Genomic DNA, 22341 nt, shown 5'->3' with positions numbered 1-22341 from the left:
AAAGAAAAGAAAAGAAAAGAAAAGAAAAGAAAAGAAAAGAAAAGAAAAGAAAAGAAAAGAAAAGAAAAGAAAAGAAAAGAAAAAGAAAAAGAAAAAGAAAACCTATATTCTTCAGGGGATTTCTGCTGGCTTTGTCTGGACTGCAACAAAGAATTTTAAGACAAACAGGACTTGAATCCTGATGGATTTTTTCAGTGATGTATCGTCTTACTTTCCTCGAATATGGTGAGGTTTAGTCACTTTTTTTAGCATCAAAGAGTCAAGCTGAGCAGAGTTCATTTAGACATTTCCTAAAGCTCTTAAGGCATCCTCTTTTTAGAGAGGCTTTTCTTTTTCTTGGGCTTGCAGATGCTTTCATTGAATTACACTTTGAATACCTTCCTGTGTATGATTCCCATCAAGGACAGCACTCTTGCAATTACAACTAGGCAAATAAGTAAGTCCTATTTGTCACCTTTGACCTGATTACCTTAGAAAATTTTCTCCTGATACATGAATAAGTTCCAAGATTGTCTTTATTGCTTCTTTAAGCTGCCTGTAATTGAGCAGGTTGTTCTTTTTGACTATCACTTCTTGAAACACTTGTTCTGGATGTTGTTAGCAGCACTGATTTATGAGCTGGGGGGTGCCCATTCATGAGCAATTGCATGGAGATTACCAACCCAAAGGCCAGCAAACACACATCAAATGTTAACAATATGCCGCCTATAAAATCTGAGACGTGAAAGACAGAAATCTGGAGGTCACGAACACTTCCAGTAAAGACTAGCTCTGATTTTAAGCCCTTCTCTTTTTTCCTTTGCATGCAGCCCTTTCACTGAGCATGAACTATAAAGGGGGAACAAAGGGTTATATTTTGGAAATGGGATGGTCACTGCCTGACATCATCCATGAGCAAAACACAGGCACAGGCATTATAGTCGTTTTCCTGTGTGAATATTGAACAATTTTAATTCTCTGACAAGAATCCTTCTCCTAATCCACGTCATATATAAAAACTCATCCAATATTGGCCTCTCAATCAATGAAGGCTAAACATCTGCTCTTTAGAGTCCTCTGCTCTTCTTGAAAGCCTACCTTGCACTGTTCTCTATGAACACACTGACATCTCCTGGTTACATCTGAAACTGCGTTACCAGGAAGGTAGACCACTGAGGGGGGAAACAAACAAACAAAGATAGGAAGCTTGAAATGCAGCAGAGTTTTTCGAGTTCAGTGTTTCCAGAGTGCTCAAACAGACTTTGAAGGACAAAGTTTTCTAGCCCACATATTCGCAATTACCAATGGCGCAAGTACCCATGGCAAAACTCAAGTCCATCTCCACCATTCAGTTCTTGCCTTCAGATGGAAACTGGTGAAGTAATTGTCCAGGAGATGCTGATTCAATGTGACCCAGCCTTATCCTTCTCCCATGTGCACCAGCCTGGACCACTTGGTATGACTACACATGCCTAGGAAATGCATCTTGTTCATATCAGAGGGCATATCCAAAAGGCTGGTAAAATCAAGACAAAGTCAGCTACAGCTGATGACACATGAATGCAAATGATCCCTTTTGCCAGTATCTCTCCTGAAAAGCACACTCAATGAAGTCTATGCTTGGTACTTAGATAAAAGGTTTTTGGAGCGTGGCTGCTTTTAAGAGATTTCAGACACAAATTAAACTCCTGATGTGTTTTATTTAGATAACTGAAATGCTTAGTGTATACCAGAAAGAAGGCAGTCAGGCTTTTTATTCTTTCTTTTGTTTTTACGGTGCTCATAGTAGAGCTCTTTCTGAACTTTAACTGCTTGTTTGATAATAAAAATGCATGGATTTTTCATTGCCTCTGTTATATTGATTTACACAACCAGTAAATATACTTGACTTTTTGATAAAGCACAGCTCAGCATTAAACTTGCTGTGCCTTACTTTCCTGATGCTTGTGCAACTCTATTCAAATAAATGCTGATATTATAGTGGAAAAGAGAAGGAAGTTTGGAATGACACTTCTTCAAAACACTGATCTCTGCAAATAGGGTAGATCATCATTACATGGTGATTTCCAAGCCATTCTCTGTAAAACATTAAAAGCATAGAACAGCATCTGATTCTGAGCTCCATCTTGGCATGTAAAGTGCTACTTGATGATGCCTACAACAGTGCTATGGAAAATCTTCTCGTATATCTTGCTTGCTTCACACAAAGCATCATTTTTTTCTGACAATAGTAGTCAAAATGAGTAGGAATGGGCAAAAAGCATGAAAACAAGTAAGTGAAATTATAGGGGGTGGAACATCTGAATTGTTTGAATAAAGGAGATCTGGGAGACAAAGAAAGTAAACTATACCATAAGCACTATTCTGGGAAGAAAGTCTAGGAGGGGAGTTCAGGGGATTATGCTGTACAGATATGTCAGTCTTTTGGGGAGAGTGAACATCAGAGGTAGATTAACTGCCCAACTGGCATTCCGTAATCCTGCTTTTCATAAAAACAGGCCCATTGCTTATCAGGGCATGGAAACTATTACCAAGAATGCTGACAAGACAGAGGTTCTCATCACCACTAGAGCATCTGGAACTAGATCACAGGATCAAGTAGATATGACAGTTCATGTGCCAGCTTTCCAGTAGAAGAGGAAGGGCTTGTTTGTGGCCTCTTGCATAAGCCCAACAGCAAACTGCAGGCCCTGCCAAGATCCATCCATGGGTGTTAAGAGAGGTGGCAGACCTTTTCTCAAGGCCTCTGTCTATAACCTAAGAAATCATGGAGACCAGGAGGACATCCCTGATGGCCAGAACAGGACAAATGTCATACCCAACAACACGAATGGCACAAAAGAGGACCCAGGATACTCCAGGATCCTTCACTTAAATCCCTGGCAAAATAGTTGGACCTGAACTTTTGAAGTCCCTTCCAACCTGGACTATTCTGTGATCCTATGATTCTACAACCTTTTAACAACAATTGGTATGTCTGGACATCTAGTGAGCTGCTGTGGCTGAAGGCCAAGCCTGGGGAGCCTCCAGACACCCACCATGGTGCACAGTGACTCCACCATAGGTCAAGGTGACACACAGACAGCCACCTTGCCCTTCTCCGGCCAGTCTCCATCACTGGCATTCCAGAGAAAAGGCAAAAGGCATTTGAAATACATGAACCCAAAAAAGCGTTCATCTAGGGACAGACATGTAATTCTAAATCCTCTCTCTTGCTTGACACGGGAGAAGGTAATTGGAGGGCCAGAGAGTAGGCCCACAGGATATTTCAGTACCTATATTTTAAAAATACAATGTGCAAACACTGTTTAAGGACTGCAGTATGTTTCAAGCCCCCTATGAACAGCATACTGGCTATCAGACAAAAACTGGTGTTGAATAACATATTTTTCCCATTTATCAAAACTCACAAGAACTCTTTGTCTAAAGCTAAGCTGGCCTTCGTAGGTAGTTAGGGGTGAGAAAAGGTCTAGGACTCAGTCTGTAATTGTCACTCAGCTCCCTGTAGTAACATCTGGTACAGTGTAGCTTAAATTGTCCCAGAGAGGAGGGACTGCTACACCTTTTATTAGTTAGAAGACATCCTCAGAGGCTTGGACAGAAGATGTGAGCAGCACTTGGAAGACAGGGAGGTTTCTGTCAAAACCATGTGAGACTTCACTGTTCATAACCTGCATTTGTACTTGTCATAAAATCCACATCAGCCCTTCCTCCTAGCTCTCCTCCTCAGTCTGGCCAAACCTTCATGGTGCCCACACAGGGGAGGCCTTGGCAGGACACGTGGCCACCCACGTAAAGGGCCCCTTTGATCTGAGTGAATGGCACATTTTGTGACAGAGGGAGCAAAAAGCAAATGTCAAGCTGTCAGCCCCAGCCAGAAAGAAGGTCTGTGTGGAGCTGGTACATTGCTGGGCAAGGAGGAAGCCCTGCAAGTTCTGCCTCTCTCAGATCCCTCAGGTGCTCTCCTCACCTCTGTAATGCTCCATGGGTGACTTCAGAGGCCTGCAGGGATCAAGGCTGGGCCACCTCCATGGCTTAGACATGACACAAGTGATCATAGGTCCCGGAACTTGACAGTCAGGTGGGGAGATGAAAAAAGAGGTGGGCACAATATCGCATCCAGTTCACAAGCAGTTTACACTCCAGACATCCTGAAACAGAGAGAAAAAATCCTGAACTTCTGGAAAACAGTAATATGAGACTGAAACAGAAACAAGATTTCACTGATATTCAGATAGAAGAGAGTACTTATGGAGTCATAATCCATTTGGATAAATGTAATTTTAAAACAGCCTGAAACTGCTAACAACGTGCATTTCTGAGGTTACGCTATTCCACCTAGCTCCTCTCAGTCTCTAGAAAAGGCTTTGTCAGAAAAACACCACTTTTGGTTGATTACTTGTCAGTGCAGGGCACTCTCCTATTTCCCAGATGACAGGAGGATGTGAGGCTGTGTTTGCAGGTACAAGTGCACGGCTGCTTGGCCTATTGACTTCCTTCTCCTTCTTTATGTTGCTTATTTCAAATCACTTCTTGGTGGAAGAAAATTCCTGGCACACCTCCGTAACTCATAGATGCTCAGATTCTGCTCAGATACTTTGGGCACCGGAGCAATTTTGAATGTCAGCACATCTGGAATAGGTGAATATATGCAGCCTGCATAATTTTGTTGCTGACCTTCTTGGATCTAACATGCATATCTGGAAAACACCCTTTTTGCAGGTATATATGCAAAGCGTAGCTCTGAGTCACTCCTTAATCAAACTTCAACAGTCTCAAGCGTGTCCTCTTCAATAGAAACAGATGTCTGACAAAAAATGTGAACTAAACCACTGCTGCCTTCCAGCTGCCTGCAGTTTCAGCGGAGCATCACCAGAGGACAGCAGGAAGCTTTGTTCTATCTGGTGCTCCCAGCGAGTGTTGTGGCAACTAGATAGACTTCATGTGCCCTGCGTTCGTTTTATCGATCCACAGATGACACTAATTTACTGTCCTTTCTCTTTTGAAAGACTAAAAGGCTAAAATCCCCATCAGATGAACCTCAGTGCTCTTTCTTGTGCAGGAATTGTTCGACACTGTCCAGATTTAGTCAATACACAGGGTTCACTCTTCTTATGCACCAGCAATACCCGTTACTGTTTTCTGACGTTCTAGCTTCAAGAAATAGAAACTGAAATAGAATCTTCTACACTTTTCACTGTTGCTTACATGGAAAGCAATTAATAAAAAATCAGTTTACAGGATTTGTTTTGCCCCTGCTTTGCACAGTTACTTCTTGAACACAAGTTGGTGTAGGTCCCTGAATTCATGCATCAGAATTGTTTTCCTCTTGGCAGTGATGATCTCTGGAGACCCCCAAGCTAAGACCAAAATGCTTCTAAGAAGGAAGTGAGCAAAAGAGAGCGATGCATGTCTCCCAGATGCACTTCAAACACTTTCTGGTCTTTGGCAAAGTGACAGACAAAAGCAAAGTTGGTATGTATGGTGGCATGGGTTTTCTTCTCTGCCACCTTTCAGGCTTCTGAGATTGTACTGGAAGCATCCTGCAGAGAGCGCTTTGTGGAAAGACAGGATAACTTCAATTGAAAACACACAGATAGTACAGCAGCTACTATCCTCAGCCGTGTCTGGCTCGGTCAAGCCAAGTTCTTGGTCCTGCTGCTCTTCCTCAGAAACCTTTTCTCACTGGAGGGAATGGACAACAGGGTAAGCCTCATTAGTAAACAAATAAATAAATAAGCAGTTGGTGTGGGCACAAACTGGTGTTTAACAGCTGGGTCATAGAACCATGAGTTGAATCGTTTCAGTACATTTCCACTAGATGATGCTATAGCAACTACAAGGAGCAGAGACTGTAAAAAATAAAAAAAAAATTTAAAAAAAATTTTAAAATCTTCATTTTAACTGCATATTTAACCAGAGCACTGTTTCTGCTCATCAGCTCATCCTCTAGCCCTACTTCTCAGTACTATCCTAAGAGGACTCTCAACAAGGTATTTTCCATGCACAACAACAGGGATTTTAGCCCAGGTGACCACCCAGCTGCTTAACACTGGGGATAACTGAGCCTGGGAGATACCAGACTCCCAGAGCTCTCCTGCAATTCCAGACTTCCTCTGTCTGTCTCCTCCCTTATTCTGCATGGGACATTATCTAGGATATCCCAGCATCAGACTTTGGTGGTCTATTTCCAGCAGCCAAGCAGGGCAGGTGTCCAAAATTCCTGCTTGAAGCTGAAATTACTTATCTGATAAATCAGTGATGTGGTAGCATTTGGGACCATAATTTCCAGAAAACAAACAGAAATGGTGATATTTTACAACGTAGTGGTTCAGAGAAAAATGAGAAAGGAATGTTGTGCGCACATCCTCTGTGGAGTCAGTTTATTAATGACACTCTCATTAAGAGTGGGTTCTGACTTAAATGCTGCATACTTTTGCTGTTAAATGTCTGAATTAATCACAGGCAACTCAACTTAAAATTGAGACTACTACTCTGCTGGCTGAGTGACACACAGACCAAGTGTGAGAAACAGTCTGCGAATGGCTCCATCAGACAGCCCAATTCAGCACAGCTTCCTAAAACCAAAAGCTTTAGCTTCCTAAAACCAAAAGATACTGTGCCAAGACTCCATCTTACTCCATGGTCTCCTCTCCTACTGGCCTCCCATGGGTGCACAGGTGCAGTAATGTGGCTGTAGCATGGGGAAGGCTTTGCTTTATAGACTTATATGATGGTTTTTAATCTGTGGGGAGAAATAAGGCAAAAAACTTTCTTCAGTCCAGCTAGACACTGCTTAAGACTGGGAAAAATCAGGCCCGAATGGCAATCAATATGAAGGTGTGGGGAACACATGAAGCTAGATAGTAGGCAGATGGACTAGAAAAATACAAATGAGTGGTTCACCAGATTACATTAATCATGATCACTTTCATCATCATGAAATGTGTTGGAGGCTTTCATGCACAGTGTTCATGGGCTCTTGGAAAAGCAGTCTCACATCCTGTGACTGCCTCCTTTATCTACAGTGATCTGATCACTGATCAGTTTGTATTGGTGGTATTTATTCTGCCTTCGCTATCAGGAATATATTCTATCACACACACTTAAATCCCAATCTGCTCTCTGAAGAACAGGCTCTGTTTGTTCATTTTGTTGTTGTTGTTACTGTGATTTGTTGTTGCACTGTTCAAGGCACCTGGATTTTTCTTTTGGCTCACCATAATTGGTAAAACATGAACTCCCTGACCTTGATCAACATAGGTGAGTTTTCAGTGCTCCAAATTACACGTCTGCAAAAAGTAAAGAGCTCAAATAAAAGTATATCCTTTGAACTAACCATTCCTGGATAAACTGATGACAAATGGGAAGGGAAAATTGTATATTAAAGCTATGAATGTAACAGGAAATTTTAGCATTGCTAGGTAAGCTCAGGTGCCTCCACTTGTGAGGGCAAAGTGATGCTTGGGAAGCTGTTGGCCTCCAACGTGCTTTATGTATGTCCCAGATAAATAACACTATCCAATTTTCCCTCTGTGCTTGCTAGTGGACAGATGTCTGTGGATGGATAAATGATAGGAAAGAACAATTTTGTGCCAGCCTTTCTCCACTTGACCCCAAGGGGAAGAAAACCACTTTTTCTGTTCTGCTCCTTCTCCACCAGCCTGACTCCTTTCTTTAAAGGAAGGAGCAAGGAATCTTCATAAACCAATGTATTAAAGCAGAAAATTCATGTTCCCCAACTTTGTCCTTACAATCAGCAAAACCATGTACACCTGTCAGACAGGAATTCCTACAAGCAAGAGCAAAAAGAAATAAATATCTTCTTGTATCTGCCTAGAGTGAATTAAATCACCCTTCATGGCACTGATTTTACACACGTCATTTGTGACTCTGGTTAGCAGTACTGGCACACTTCATACAATGAGTTGCTTCATGAGCTGAAGAGCACCCATTCTCATGCTCCGTATTTCCCCAAGGGAAATGCCCACATAGAAGGGAAATAATCTAATTACTAGTGAAACTTTTTAACGTAAAGCCCTGACATTAGGTTAGCAGCCCCACTAAACCTTATGTTTCTCTGCATGGAATTGATAAAAATTGTCATGACTTGAGGAGAGGTTTGCAGGAGGTTCTGAATTGTTCTTACAGGCAAAGAAAGCAGTTGGCCCACCAGCCTCCTCGCTTGGGTTGCAAATGAAGGGGGCTGAACACACTGCAGCCTGGTAGCCCTTGATTCCCATCTTGGGTATTAACTGAGTTGTGGTTTTAGAAGTCTACAGGATTTTGCACAGCCATCCTCTGCTGCTAATGCTTTCACTACAAAATCCTTGTCAGCCTGACAGAAAGAGCTAATTCTATGCAAAGATACTTTCTGATTTAACTGACAGTAGAATGATGAAAATCTGTTTGTTCTCTGGCACCTCAGAGTCTCTAAGTCAGGCCTCATGGCTGAGATCCTGTCAAGAATTTAGCATGAATGTGCGCTCTAAGCACATGCACTGTCTTATCAGATGCAAGCAGTTGCACAGTTAAGAGCTATCATAACAGAAATGCAGTGCATCCTTCAAAAGGATGTTGAATATCCTCTTCACATGTACTTTTCGTTGTTGTTCATCCTTAATAGGAAGCTAGTCTCAAAGAAGTGTTTTGCAATCAATGAACTAAGAGTGGAGAAGAGAGATTAAGAAATACCCCTGAAAATACAAACAATGCCAGTTCCAAGTTACTGTGAGCTTGCATACAGTCTATACAAACCTTTCACAAGTTTGCACCCGGAGGTTTGCACTGTGTTATTTTTGGAAGGTGGGTGGGGTTCCTCCTCTGCCAGACATTTCTAGCTTTCTGTTGTGCTCTGTACAGGGCGTTCAGGCTATCCCATCTCCTGGGTGGTATCACTGGGTCTGTCTGCTGTTCCAAGGCTCTGACCTAAACATGGTTATGTTTAGACAGCGCCTCTGGGAGTCAGCTCTTCCTCTCAGCCTGTCTTTAAGATGGGGGATAAACAGACATCCAGCTCTCAAATATGCAGAGTGCTCTGTTCCTGCTGACTCTGTCCAGGTTTGCATGATGCACAAACACACTCCGGTACACAGCTCCCACAGTGACAAGCAGACAGGGCTTACAGCAGAGCACATCCTGCTGTGTTAGCAAGTGCCTTGTTCTTTGATAAACTGCAAAGCTGCTCTATCATATGTTTGTTGTACTTTTAGGCACCTGAATGAAACCTGATTCTCCATCCTGGTCCTGTTGAGCAGCCATGATAAAAGTATTGACCTGGTGACAAATGGGGGAAACATTCCAGCTATGTAAACAGATGGGAAACATTTCTTCTCCAGCATTCCTCAAGTAAGCTGGCTTTAGCCTTGTCAGCAACATCTGTGCATGATGTTCCTATTTCCGTGTCCACGTACACAAACTGGTTTCTTCACCACCATGAGCTGTCAAACACTGAAAGAAGGGGTTTCACTGCATAGTTGCCATGCCTGGCAAAATGTTTGAGAAGAAATCCAATGACCAGTTTGAGAATGCATATCCATAGGATGTAAAAACCACCCCATACTGAGTGAGGCCAAGTGTCGCTTTGAGAAGCAACTCACTTCCAACACTGGCCACCAGTGTCAGCTTTAAGAAAGCCACGCAACTGTACAAGAGAAAACATCTCCTGGTAAAATGTCTCAGTTTTCATCATCCAACAGCACAAGAACTTTTAGTAAAGTGTCATCATGAAGTGTATACCTGAAGTATTCAGTAGTGTTCAACAGCCATACTTAGTTCTTTCCTCTGAATCTACTGACCCTATTTGAACCACTGATGTTACTGTCCTCTAAAACAGTCCATGCTAGTTGAGTTCCAGAGTTTGTTTTTGTTTTCCACAGTGAAAGGAGAAAGATTTATTGCCTTACTTTACAAATTGGCTGCCCCAAAAATTTAATGTCTCTCACCCTTGCCCTCAAATTAATAACAACAGTGTTATCTCCATCCTCCACACCTGAGCTCTATATAGTTCTGTTATAGTTCTGTTCTCAGTTTAGTTTAGTTCAGTTCTCAGTCAGCACTTTGATAGAGTTATAGAACAGTTTGAGTTGGAAGGAAGATTCTACTTCAGCTCCCCTGCAATGAACAGAGATACATGCAGCTACATCAGGATTCACAAAGAGCAACCAGAGCTCCCAAGGGCAAGACTTATTTTGTGAATTTAGTGCCTTTTCTACTACTTTGTATAGTTTGACTTTGAGATGAGGCAAGAAAACAGATATATGATAACACTGAAGTGGCTACGCAAGAGGTTTATACATGTATGTATGTTTGCAGCGCTATTTATTCTGCTCTCTATCTGCATCTGTAAGTGCAAGTTGAAAGGATTCCTCTTTCTTTTTCCCTTCAGCATATACAGGGACTTGAAATTCACAAGGTGTAAGAGTATTCTCACACTGTACAATGGGCTCTGATATCTCTTCATTTAGATTGAGTCCATCTGGACCACAACAGTGGAAGAGAAATGGAAATTAAACTGTATGTAAAAACACACCTCTGGTAGCTTTCTGGATTCTCATTTCTCCTACAGCTAAGTCTCAGCTCTTTGCTTATACCTACAGGAATGCTGCCTTCAATGTATGTTGCAACCAGTTCGGTTCTAAATCCCACTAAACTGATTGCACCCTGCTAGCAAAGCTTTCATAGATTTGTTAGTTCATTAGCTTTCAAAACTCATTATTAATGAGTAACTGCTGGAATTCTAATCTGGACGGTATCTACTTCACCTTGTCTTGATTCTTTCAGATGCATTTCAAACAAAAAACAGGGAGCAGAACAGACAGCTTGATTCACCTATTTGCTAATCAGCGTCAGCATGGTCCTCAAAGCTAGACTGCTGTGGCATGCCAGAGATAGTGAGAGCTCTACATAACTAAACAAACATCTCAGAATAATAAACTGATCCAAACAATTTCCTGCACGGTCTCTCTGGAGTCAGTGGGCTCATGAGGTTTCTAAGAGAGCAGGGAAAAGACAACCAGCCCAGCCAAATCCAGAGCTACCGCCATAAAACAAACACTCTGCAAGAGCTATGTCAGCTCAGTGAGTGCTATTTCATGTTTTCAACCTGCAACAAAACTGAGAATACCAGCAGAGATCCAAGAATTTGGACATATGCAGGTGTCAGAACATGCTCAGAGGCTGTTCAGCTTGTGTTCCAGCATCAAAACTTCTACTGTAAATAAACTGCAGGCAGTGCTGTATGAAAACTTGCTTTTCTGGTGCACACCGGAATTGCATTTGGTATAAACATGGAAAAGCAAAAGTCACACTTTCAGGTGCTGAACACTGTTCTCTTTCTGCTGAAGGCACAGAGAGCAGCACGGAAGGGCACGAGACTTCCCATGAAGTTCTCTTCTTACCTGAGAAGCATACAGCATTATGTATGCACCTGTATGCAGTAATGACTGAAAATACATGAAGTTGTAGAATGGCAATGAGAAACTTCTTCCCCATGTACCCTCTATACCTCTTAGATTTTCTGTTCAAAACAACACAGCAAGAACAACTGATCTCTTTTCTAATTTGGAGCTGAAGTCTGACACTTATTGAAATGAATTGTAAATACTAACTTAGTCCAGTGTGTTTCAGATTTGCCTGAAAGATGGTAAGCCTGATTCAGCATACATTACTCATGATACTGCTGCCTTGCAGAGAGAGAGCAGCTGTGTCTACAGGGTCAAACCCTTCAGCTGTGTTATTTCCTACCTTCAGAGCTTTGGTAACCTGAATGGATCCCTCAAACACTTCAAGCACCCTTAAATATAGAATTAAGGTAGCAGACAGAGACTGCGTGTCTCCAGTAACAATCTGGAAAAAAATGGTGTGTTAGACACAATATAAATTTAAAAATATTTGGAAGGAAAAAGTAGCAGAGCCTGCCAGATGATTGTTTCACAACAGCTCTTAAGGTTTCAAAACTTGTTTTCAATGTGTGAGAGAGGAAAAACAAATCTCTTCCAATGCTTTCAGGAAGTTTAATCACAACAAATGGCCCTCCCAAGACACAGAAGTCCATGGTGGACACTTACTACCTCTTAGCAGAATATTTGTCACATTCATTACAAGAATCCTCTTGAATTTTAACTAAGATTTTCTCAAAAAATGTGTTTTATTAAACGAGGATGGATCTTTTCCCATTTTGAAAACCCTTGGGTAAATCTAGTAGACCTATCAGCTCTGAACTTTATGACCTTGTGACAAAGAAGCTGAATGCTTCTTGCACACAAGCCTTGACTCAAAGCCCAAGATGGTAACAGCAACACTCATTATCACTTTTTTAGGCAATGATTTTTTTTCTTCTATTAAATTCCCACTCTTACCCTCATAGCCTGAATATAACCCTTCCCATTCCCCTTGCTCCCTACCCCACCAGAAACCCTATGGGAGGACAGTGTGTAAAAATGTCATGTCAAAAGTGCAGACCTAAAAGCTTTGCAGAAAGACACACAGTGTTCATGCTGCCTGTATTTGTTGCTGAAGAGAAGGAGCACAGTGCATTTTGTATGTTCTGTATGTTCAAACGTGATATGCCAGAACCTCTGCTGGTGAAGTAAGTGTCTTGCCATTTAACCTCTTGCCACAACTATGCAGACTATTTAGCAATCCAAGCCAAGGAAGTTAAATTTTATTAGGCAGTTTGTGCAGTGCTTTTAAGCATTATAACATGTAAGTGGACAAATCCTTCCATATTCAAAGCCCAGAAAAATAAATGATCTTCCCCTTTATGTTTCATATGACTGTTTGAGATTGAGATTGTTTTATGAAACAATAACCAGCTTGATTTTCCAAGGTCATGTGCATGTTAGTGACAAAATTCAAATATAAAATGTCAATGAACTCTTAATTAGGTCAAGATGCCGAAGCAAAATTCCTTCTGTCCAAAGTATGATCTTTTTCCTCAGTAGGATAATTGAAATAAATGATGCCCATGAGAAAAGGCATGCTTTAACATCGAAATCCCATTTATCTAGATAAGCTTCAAACCCCTCGTTGTTTTGTTCAGATAAAGTTCATCTGTCTTTATTTGCAACTGATCTGGCTTTTTTTTAAGCTTAGCATAGTTGGGTGGTTTTTTTTTACCTCTGTAGCCTTCACAGTTAAGTTTACACTGTTGAAATAAAGGAATCCTTTGCCCTTTCTGTTTTCCCATTGTCTTCAAGCTCTTTATCTTAACCACTGTTTCTGATCTTAGTGGCTATCATACTTGGCCATTGTTAAAAACCAAAATCCAACAAACCACCACCAGGTCCCTCTTCACCCTAATGTTATAGGGTGAGGCAATGGTGAGATGGCAGGAAACCACACTTTCCTCACACAAATTGAATGGACGCCCATTACACTCCAGTGTAGTGAAGGATAGATGACTTGAGACAGTAATTCGCGCCAAAGACACAGGAAGAATATGAATGTGATCTGAAATGCTCCACTTTTTGTTTTTGTAAGAAGATATTTCAGTTCATTTTCCTCCTTCACTGTATTTACATTTGAAAGTACCCCCAGACTTACTCTTTTTATGGGATTGTTCAAGAGTAGTTATCATATCCATACATATTGGTATGTATCAGCATGTATCAGTATGTATCAGCACCAAAAAGACCAGTTGATCCCTGACTTTAAAGTTAGAAAAGTAGCCCCCCTTACTTCCAGTCATTACGGGTGAACAAACTAGATCTCAAGGCAGCTGTTTACCCATTCACCCTCTTGCAGGAGCTCATCATCTTTTTTCTGTGTTTTTCTGAGATGTTCTCTTTGGAGTTTTCCCCTAGAACATTATCATTCTAGCAGCAGAAAAGAGCAGAGGTAAATAGTAAAGGTGAAATAAAGGATGAAACAATAAATTGCATATTCTTATTTAATGGAGAAAGAAAAGAGTATGAGTGCTTAATGAGAACATAGCTACAGTTGCTGCTTTGCAGGGCTCTTGCTTGCTAGTCTTAAACATACACAGCTGAGATAAATTCATAAACATCAGTACATGAAATCAGCAAGTTTTAAATCTCAAACTAACTGCTTTGCAGAAAACAACATTTTTGTAATTCTTCACCCTTTCTTTAAGGACAAAAAGCAGTTTCTGCTTTTACCTCCCCTCTAGTTCTGCAACCTTTTTTTCCCACAAAATTGGAACTTTTCACTCTTTTTCTAAATCCAACTTTTTAAGACTTCACTGAGAATCTAATCTGTCACCGAACTTTACTGTGATTCAAAGGAACGTTCTTATCACACAAGTCTTTCCTGACCAGTCAGGTTTACATATCTGAACAGAAGCACTGAGCGTGTACATAACACTTCCTACATTACTTTCTGTGGGCATGCTGGCAACTCTTTTATCTGTCAGTTCTATATCGCATAAGATCAAACAAATAAAAGTAGGTAAATTGAAAATGTTGGTATTTATAAATCGCCATGTGTTTTAGAAACATGTGGTACCATAACTTTTTTTTTTTAAGGACACCACTGTAGTAAAACTCGTTGATAGAATTCATGGGACATTAGACACTCGTCTTCCCTCTTGTCCATAAAACTCTCTTTTCAGAGCTTTACAAGTTCACAGAACACTTTTAAAAACCATGTGAATGTTCACTGTGCTTCTGTTTTTAACATTAAAAATTTCTCAGGCTATAATAAAAATGTTATATTTGTGCTATATTATACTCCTTTTCCTTGTATTTTTTTAAAATACTGGAGTGGTACATAGCTAATCAGTTTATTCCTACAAATACTACAGGAAAACCTGCAAAAGCAATGGAAATTGGAACATTATGAAGGTAGAACAAAAGACACTGAGCTTAGCACTTCATTGGAAGAAACCTTTAGGGGAGAGACGGATTCTTTTCTAGGACTGTGTAAGTGATCTGCAAATAGTTTGGCACTCACTTGTCATTTCTTTGCTCCTGTCATTACAGTCAAGTGGGATTTGTTCTGATTATTTTTTTATCCAAATCACCTTGTTTCCTTGGAAGTTCAAAAGCTCATCAACTGTGAAGAGAGAGAGAAAAATAGCAGGAAAGTAAACTTCTACTAGTATGACTCTAGCCCATGGAAGCTGAAAAAAACCAAACAAACTGAATTTATACACATTAAAATCATTATTCTGTAACTATGATATCCTTGTAAACCTAGTGTGCTCTATGTTTATACGTATGACTAGATAGAGACTATAGGTACCAACTCAGCCAATTAATGTTCCAGGTTAATTTGTTATCTAAGACTGTCACTACTGTAAGTCTATCCATTTTCTAATATCAAGATGTTAAAGACTGTATACGCCTCTCACAGACTACAGATTAAGTAGTAAAATCATTATTTCTGAAACCTTATGCTGTGATACACAGTGTAAACACCTTAACCAGATGCATCAATCAAGAGTAGCTCGTGGGCTGGCACTTGTATATGCACAAACAGTAAAATGTAGGAAAAAAATAATAAACACATTCTTTGTGGAATAATTTTGCAATTATCTGCAATTACTTGTACACAAATAGGTAAACTATTTGCATAGCTTTCAGTGAAAAGGACAAATTTGAATTGGGGTGAGATTATCCAAAACATCCAGCACAGCTTCACCAAGGGCAGACCGTGCCTGACCAATCTGGTGGCCTTCTATGATGGAGTGATGGCATTGGTGGACAAAGGAAAGGCAGCTCTCATAGTCTAACTGTACTCATGCATAGCCTTTGATACAGGCCCACACTCCACCCTTATCTCAAAATTGGAGAGATGTAGATTTGAAGGCTGGACTATTTGGTGGATAAATAATTGATTGGATAGTCATAGCTAGAAGGTTGTTGTCAATGAATCCATGTCCAGGTGGCATATATCACAAGTAGCGCTCCCCAGTGGTCAGGTCTTGGGACCGGTGTTCTTCAGTATCTTTACCAATAACATAGACATCAGGACTGAGTTCCTCCTCAACATATTTATTGTTGATATCAACAATATCAACTTCATTGTGGTCTTCCAGCATTTAAGATACTTCATTGTGGTCTTCCAGCACTTAAGGGGAGCTACAAGCAGGTGTGGGGCCAACTTCCTATGCAGTCAGAAAGTGATGTCAAGGGGAATGACTTTACCCTAAAAAGATATTTATGTTAGATGTTAGGAAGAAAATCATTATTCAGAGGGTGGTGAGTCCCTGGTACAGGCTACCCAGAGAAGTTAGGGCTTGCCCATCTCTGGAGGCATTCAAGGCCAGGTAGAATGGGGTCCTGGGCAACTTGATCTAGCGAGCGGCAACCCTGCCTGCAGCAAGGGGCTTGGAATGGGACGATCTTTAAGGTCCCCTCCAACCTAAGCCATACTATGATTCTGAGATGAGACACTGTTTTGATTCACAAAACAAAGTTTAAAGCTAATTATGTTTTCTTCTGGCATGTTGAGGACAATGGTATTGTCATACAAAGGTATTGTACCAAAAAAGCAGTTCTGTAAATCACAACATCTTAAAGGCCTACCCATAAATTGTCACACTGTTTGCTGTACTATGAATACCACCCTGTGTCTGCTCTTGAGTAAAGGCCTGTGCAGATGCCTCCTGATTTCTGGAGACTTGAAGCTCCTTGAAAGGGCTGGATGAAATCTGGTTAGTATGTACTGATATCAAGGTATTAAACTGATAAGCTTAAAGAAGAGCAAAATTAAGAGTGTATCTTTTGTGTATAAATATAAGTCATGAAGAGGGAAAACGTAAACATTAAGTATAGGAAGAGAACTGAAACCACAAAGGACTGGAAAAGAAAATAGCAAAAGAGAGTGAAAGTACCTTTTTCCACACATTCAGGGCCTTCGGTCTCTACCTAGTGACCACTGAGCTCTAGTGTTCCCTCCCCCCCCCCCCCCCCACAGTGTTTAAGTAGGTATTTATGAACTCTATTTATACCCTGCTGGATATAAAAAACATCTCCACACTACACTAAGTGATTCCATCCCATGCTTCTAGTAAAAACAGGTTCTTAATGCTTCGCTCCTGAGATATTAAGGGGCTTCATCTAGGTTAACCTGAAGCTGATAGATCTTTCAAAAATCCTACAAGACTTCTACAAGAATCCAACAGGCTATTAAAAATCATGTAGAAAATGGGGCTGAAACTGATGACGAACATCACAAAGCAGCAAGCAGCAATAAGCAGTAGTAAGTTACAGTCAGAGCCGAGCTTGGTCATAAGGCTGTATTTAGCACATAGCTCTGATAACAGCTCTGTAATCTAACATGGCCAAGAGTGAAAAGCTGTTCATGCATAATGAAGGTTTGCTCCACTGGCTGCTCTCATCCAAAGGTCTTCCCTTCCCAATCCTCTTTCCTTTTCCACAGCGCTCAACACAGAGACAGCCATTGTCTTTACTAATGACAGAGAACACAATACAGTAAGAGCACAGAAAACCTTCAACAAATATATTCCAAATACATCCCAAAGCCTGGAGTCTAATGCAAAGGAAAACATGGTTGGGATTTGCATAAATTTCAGTGAACATAGGACTGACAGCCAAAATGAAATCATCGTTTCCTAAAACAGTAGTTTCAGTTTAGTACGCCTGTAATAAGAACAGAACAACAAGTACATATAAGTAGAACAGCCTTATAAAATGGAAGAGTACTCAAAGTGAGTTGAATGGAGCCTCCAATGAGCCTCCAATGTGACTTAATTTTGCATGCCTTGAGCAATTTTAGGAGGAAAAAAAAATTGATTAATTCCTACTGATAACAAAAACAGAGTTTGTATAGGATACAGTAGAATATATTGACCATATTTGTTTGATCTCTTTTTCCTAAGTTTCATCTAGGGGCAGTGACAGCGCTATAAAGATTTTTGGTTTCATACTAGTAGTTCAGCTTCTAGTACGAAGTGTCCACTGACAAAAACTGCACAGATAATCTTGCACCATACACTACATGTAAAGATGTAGCAATTAACTTGTTTGCTTTTCCAAACATAACGATCCTTGCATTATTTCATGAGAAAAGATGAAGCCTACTTCTTGCATTAGGAAAAGCTGGGGGTAGAAGAAAGGCCTGAATGTCATGTAATGAACATTATGAGAAACAGAGATGTGGCAGTATACTACTAATAATTAACATTAACATGTTTCTCTGATGGATGGAAACACAGTCCTGTAGGAGTCCTTTCCCTTTATCTTTTTTATTAAACTGTAGAAGTCACAATCTTCTTAGAAATTAATTTCTGAATTATTCAAGACTTCATGAAAAAGCTGGTAATAAAATATTTTTAAATGTACTTGTTTTCAATGAAATATAAAAATACATAAAACAATACTGATCAGCTTCTTATTTCAGCTAATAAGCATTCTTTACCTCTTGAGTTCATTCAACATCAAATGCAAAAGCAGTGAGAGCAGAAGTCAACTGAACCGTGTTTATCTAACTGCCACCACCTGCCTTAGCTCCAATGAGGACACAGGAGCTGTGGTGGGGTACCCTGCAGCCCTACAAAGAATGCCAGGAAACTCTCAGTGCCAGGGCCTGCAAGGCTGATGGAGCAGCCTGGACTGGGGGCAGAAGGCCCCTAAGAGGATGCAGCAGGGCTGGGGGTGGGCATGGGGCTGTCTTCCTGCACTCCTGCAGCATGGGCATTCCAGCAGACCTGTATCCAGCAGAATTCAGGGCCATACAGAGCTATAAGGATTTTTATGAGCCTCCTCACACTGGCTACAGCACTGCACAGCAATGTTACACACACAGGAAGCCCACAGCAGTGCCCTGCATCACAGCCACAACAACCTCACACCACTCCTTGCTGGAAAGCCCCTCAATCTCTTGTTGGAACCATTGGAGCAGTGATTCGAGGTCTTCTGGACATTCTAGGAAAAAGGCTGCCCAGATCTCAAGTGGGAAGTTATGTTCAGGAGCCATGAGCACTGGCTCTGCAGTCCATCATCACAAGTGTTTAGGCAACAGCCTGGACTTCCATCACTCCCCGTCATTCATTGATTTTCATTTGTAATGGTGATACAATTGGGAAACAAAAATTGCATGTTTATTATCTTCACAATAATCCATCTTCCATGAAGTGTTCTGCCTTTCTGAAGACACCTTTTTGCCTGTTCTGGTTTGGATGCAATACAAATTGGTGGCAATCTCTATGTCAGGGTTGCTTTTTACACCAAGTGTTTGTATCACAGGAGGGTGTTCGCTTACAGTTTCCTAGTATAGCAAACCTGCTTTAGCAGGGGGTATTGGACTATATGGTTTCCAGAGGTGCCTTTAGATCCACACGATTGTGAGATTCTCTGCTTCCTTGTAGATTCCATCTCCTTTGTGGTCACACAGTACTGATTCACTGATACAACTGGAAGTAAATCAAATGTAGGGGTCTCTTCCTTAGCTCTTGCTCTGGCAAAATTCCCATCAGAAATGGCTGGGAGTTATGCCTGAATATGGATGGAAGGATTAAGCCCAGAACATTCAGCTTCAGTTGGAACATCCTGATGATGTTTGTTGGGTTTTGTTTTGTTCTGTTCTGGCTTTTGGCTGAAATTTTAGTATTATTCAGCTTTTGTTAATCAGACAGCGGAGACACTCAGAACTGGGAACAGTAAGAGGACATACCTTAAAGGTCACTTCAACCAGAAACAAAGTCACAAGAACCAAATGGATCAGACTTCTAAAACAAGCGCTAAGCTCACTTACCTCCCTGGTTTAACTGCCACAAACACATACACATTCAAAGTGCGATTTCAAGTGGGCGAGTGAGCTCAACCCAAGACACAATGTGTCCTCCTTTCTGTTTGTCTTCACTCCTGATAGGCTGCTGAAAGCGGGCTGTGTAAGTTCAACCAAGGTTTTGTAAACTCTTGAGGAGTGAGGAATACCTCCTGTTAGGACAGAGAGGATGAAGCAGATGTCCAGATGAGGAGAGAAGGGAGGCGGATGCTGTCCCAGCTGTCTCAGCATTGTGACATAACTGCTGGCTGGGATATCCCAGTACTGTCTCCATTAACACATAAAGAGATAATTGGACTTTGCCACTGCTCTGGCTTTCATTTCAGTATTTTTCTTCTCCCCCTTTAGCTTCACTGAGCTTCAGTGTTGATTACTCACACTTTTTTTCTTCTTTCTTTTTTCTTTTTTTTTCTCTGTAGACTCACATTCCCTTTTCAACTTTGTTTATTTTCCCACCCCTGGCACTGTGGTTTTGAGGGATCTTCATCCTAATTTCTACTTTCATGTCTTCATCCTTGGTCTGGCTTGATTTCAAAATAATACTTTGAGTAATATGCACACAAAATCTCATTTTGAGGGAAACTGGGGTTCAGCATGAACCATGTCAGGCTGAACTAAGGTTCTACCTACTTTTGAATCCTCTCTTCCAATACCACATTTTAGGAAGCAATCAGAATCCCAGCAAGCATCGTTAACTCTATATCAAAATCTAGGATATACAATTTGAAGATTTCAGAGATGGAACTGATACATTTGCACAACTGTAAAGCTTTGGATAGATTTTTATTCCACTAATAACTTTAAATGATTAAATAATAATTAAATTGTAAACCTTAAATTATTTAAATAACTGCTCTTCTAAGCATACAGTTTTGGTGTCCAGTGCATTACATGGCTTGGAGTTTGGTTACTTAGGTATACACTGTTGCATGTAGCATCTCCTTCTGTATCACATCCTTGACATTTTCACATAATGACACTTAATCTTTGCATACGAAGCGTTATTGGAATTGCTTCATATTCATTGTCTCTGATTTTCTCATGATTTCCTATCTACTGTATTATTTTGCCTATCAATCATATCACTTTCCAGTTAATCATTTTTCCAGGCTAGAATCACTTCTTGTCTGAGAGAGGTATTTTCAAGAATACCAAAACATCATGACAACTTTAATCTTCCTGGGTAATGATAAAAGTCATACAAACTTTAATGAGGAAGCAATAGCCCTGGGGACTTTAGTCCTTTCTTGCCCACAGAGAAAAGTTACAATTCTTAACTTGGGAGTTTCAGTTTTGGTAGAAAAGAACTGTTCCATGCGCTCCAAGTCTTTTCTCCTTGAGTCTCAATCTTTGGTATTGCTGGAAATAACAGAACATAAATCCTTTGGAGAAGAGAAAATAGAAATGTATTCTGATTCTTCTACAGCAAAGTCCTACCTCACTGGGTTAGTGGGGAATGAATACCACATGAAGCGTTCAAGCAGTAACTGCGCACTTTAAGTAAGTGGAGTATAAGTTTGCCAGTGCTTTTGTGTTTCAAGATCATATTTTGCAACAAGATAATGCAACCTGGAAGAGCCCATCGACCAAAACAGCATTTTAAAGGTGTTAACTTATTTTGGAATAATAATAATAATAATAATAATAAAATCCTGAATAGATGTAATGCTACAGACTTTGCCTGGATCTTCCATCCTGCTGCACTGTCAAAGCCTTCAGTTTTCCTGCATCTGAACCTGTCTTTTATGACCGGAGATGCCTTTCATAGTTTTCTCTTACTTAGTTTTTGCCTGGATCTTTACAAAAATCATGCAATCCATACTTTGGGGTACAGTATTTGCTAAAATAGAGTCACTTTGGCATGAATGTCGGGACTTTGTGCTTAACAGGCACAGCATGTTTTGTGAAGTCTCATGAGCTTAGCCTAAAAGCATATTCAACATCTGCTGTGCAAACAAAGACTAGCAGATGTTTTAATTTTGCCTACCTTTTTTTTTTTTTTTTTTTTTTTAAATCTTGGAAGCTAGTCATATTATATTCTTAGTGTGCATTGGGCTTGTCTACAAGTGAAGATGAAATTCATTGTCTGAATACTGCAAAGCAATATGAATCTTGTTTTTCTTTTTTTATAGCTTGAACTAATAACCCATTGCCTGGATCGTTCAAGTGCTTGTTTGCTCTGCTGAAGACTGAAACACCCATCCCCTTTACAGACCTCTGCCTGAAAGCAGAAACTTTTGGCAGACTGACTCTTCCCCTCCTACGTAATAATCTTTTTCCAAAGTCATGTGGACAGACACTTTGCCCTCATTTAAGGGCCGTGTACTCTCTTCAGTCTGTGTCAGAACTCCCAGAGGTGTCAATGGGATTTGCACGCATAAATCAAAACTGACTGCTCTCAATTTGTGTGTGTTTAAACAATTTATGTGGGAAGTCTGAACTTCAAGTTTCTAGTCCTGAACAATTCATCTTAAAATAATTAACGCCAGTGAATTTTTGGTATTTGAAAGAATTCCAAAGTATGTATCTATCCTAGCTTTATTTAATGATAAGTGATAATTTAACAGTGATCTCTTTTAAAGAGCACTATTACTTTCACAGAAGAATTGTTAACTTCCTCCAAGCAAGTTGCTTCATATTCTGCTTGAG

General features: G+C 40.4%; 1 long non-coding RNA gene across 2 annotated transcripts in view; it reads right to left on the bottom strand.

Annotated features, from left to right (window-relative positions):
- The window catches only part of LOC116652507, a 22177-nt gene extending 1106 nt beyond the window's left edge, over window positions 1–21071 (bottom strand). The window contains exons 1-3 of one of the 2 annotated variants that reach the window (XR_004305600.1): window positions 19660–21071; window positions 14893–14994; window positions 3950–4130 (exon numbers count right to left, since the gene is read on the bottom strand). This is a non-coding gene — a long non-coding RNA (uncharacterized LOC116652507). The remainder of the gene's footprint in view (window positions 1–3949; window positions 4131–14892; window positions 14995–19659) is intronic. The other variant, XR_004305601.1, reaches the window with a different exon arrangement.
- Window positions 21072–22341: the final 1270 nt, after the last annotated feature.

The sequence above is a fragment of the Coturnix japonica genome, chromosome Z (genome assembly GCF_001577835.2).
Source record: "Coturnix japonica isolate 7356 chromosome Z, Coturnix japonica 2.1, whole genome shotgun sequence".
Taxonomy (NCBI): Eukaryota; Metazoa; Chordata; class Aves; order Galliformes; family Phasianidae; genus Coturnix; species Coturnix japonica.
The sequence above is the reverse complement of the archived record's forward strand: the minus strand, read 5'-3'. Positions and strand labels throughout refer to the sequence as shown.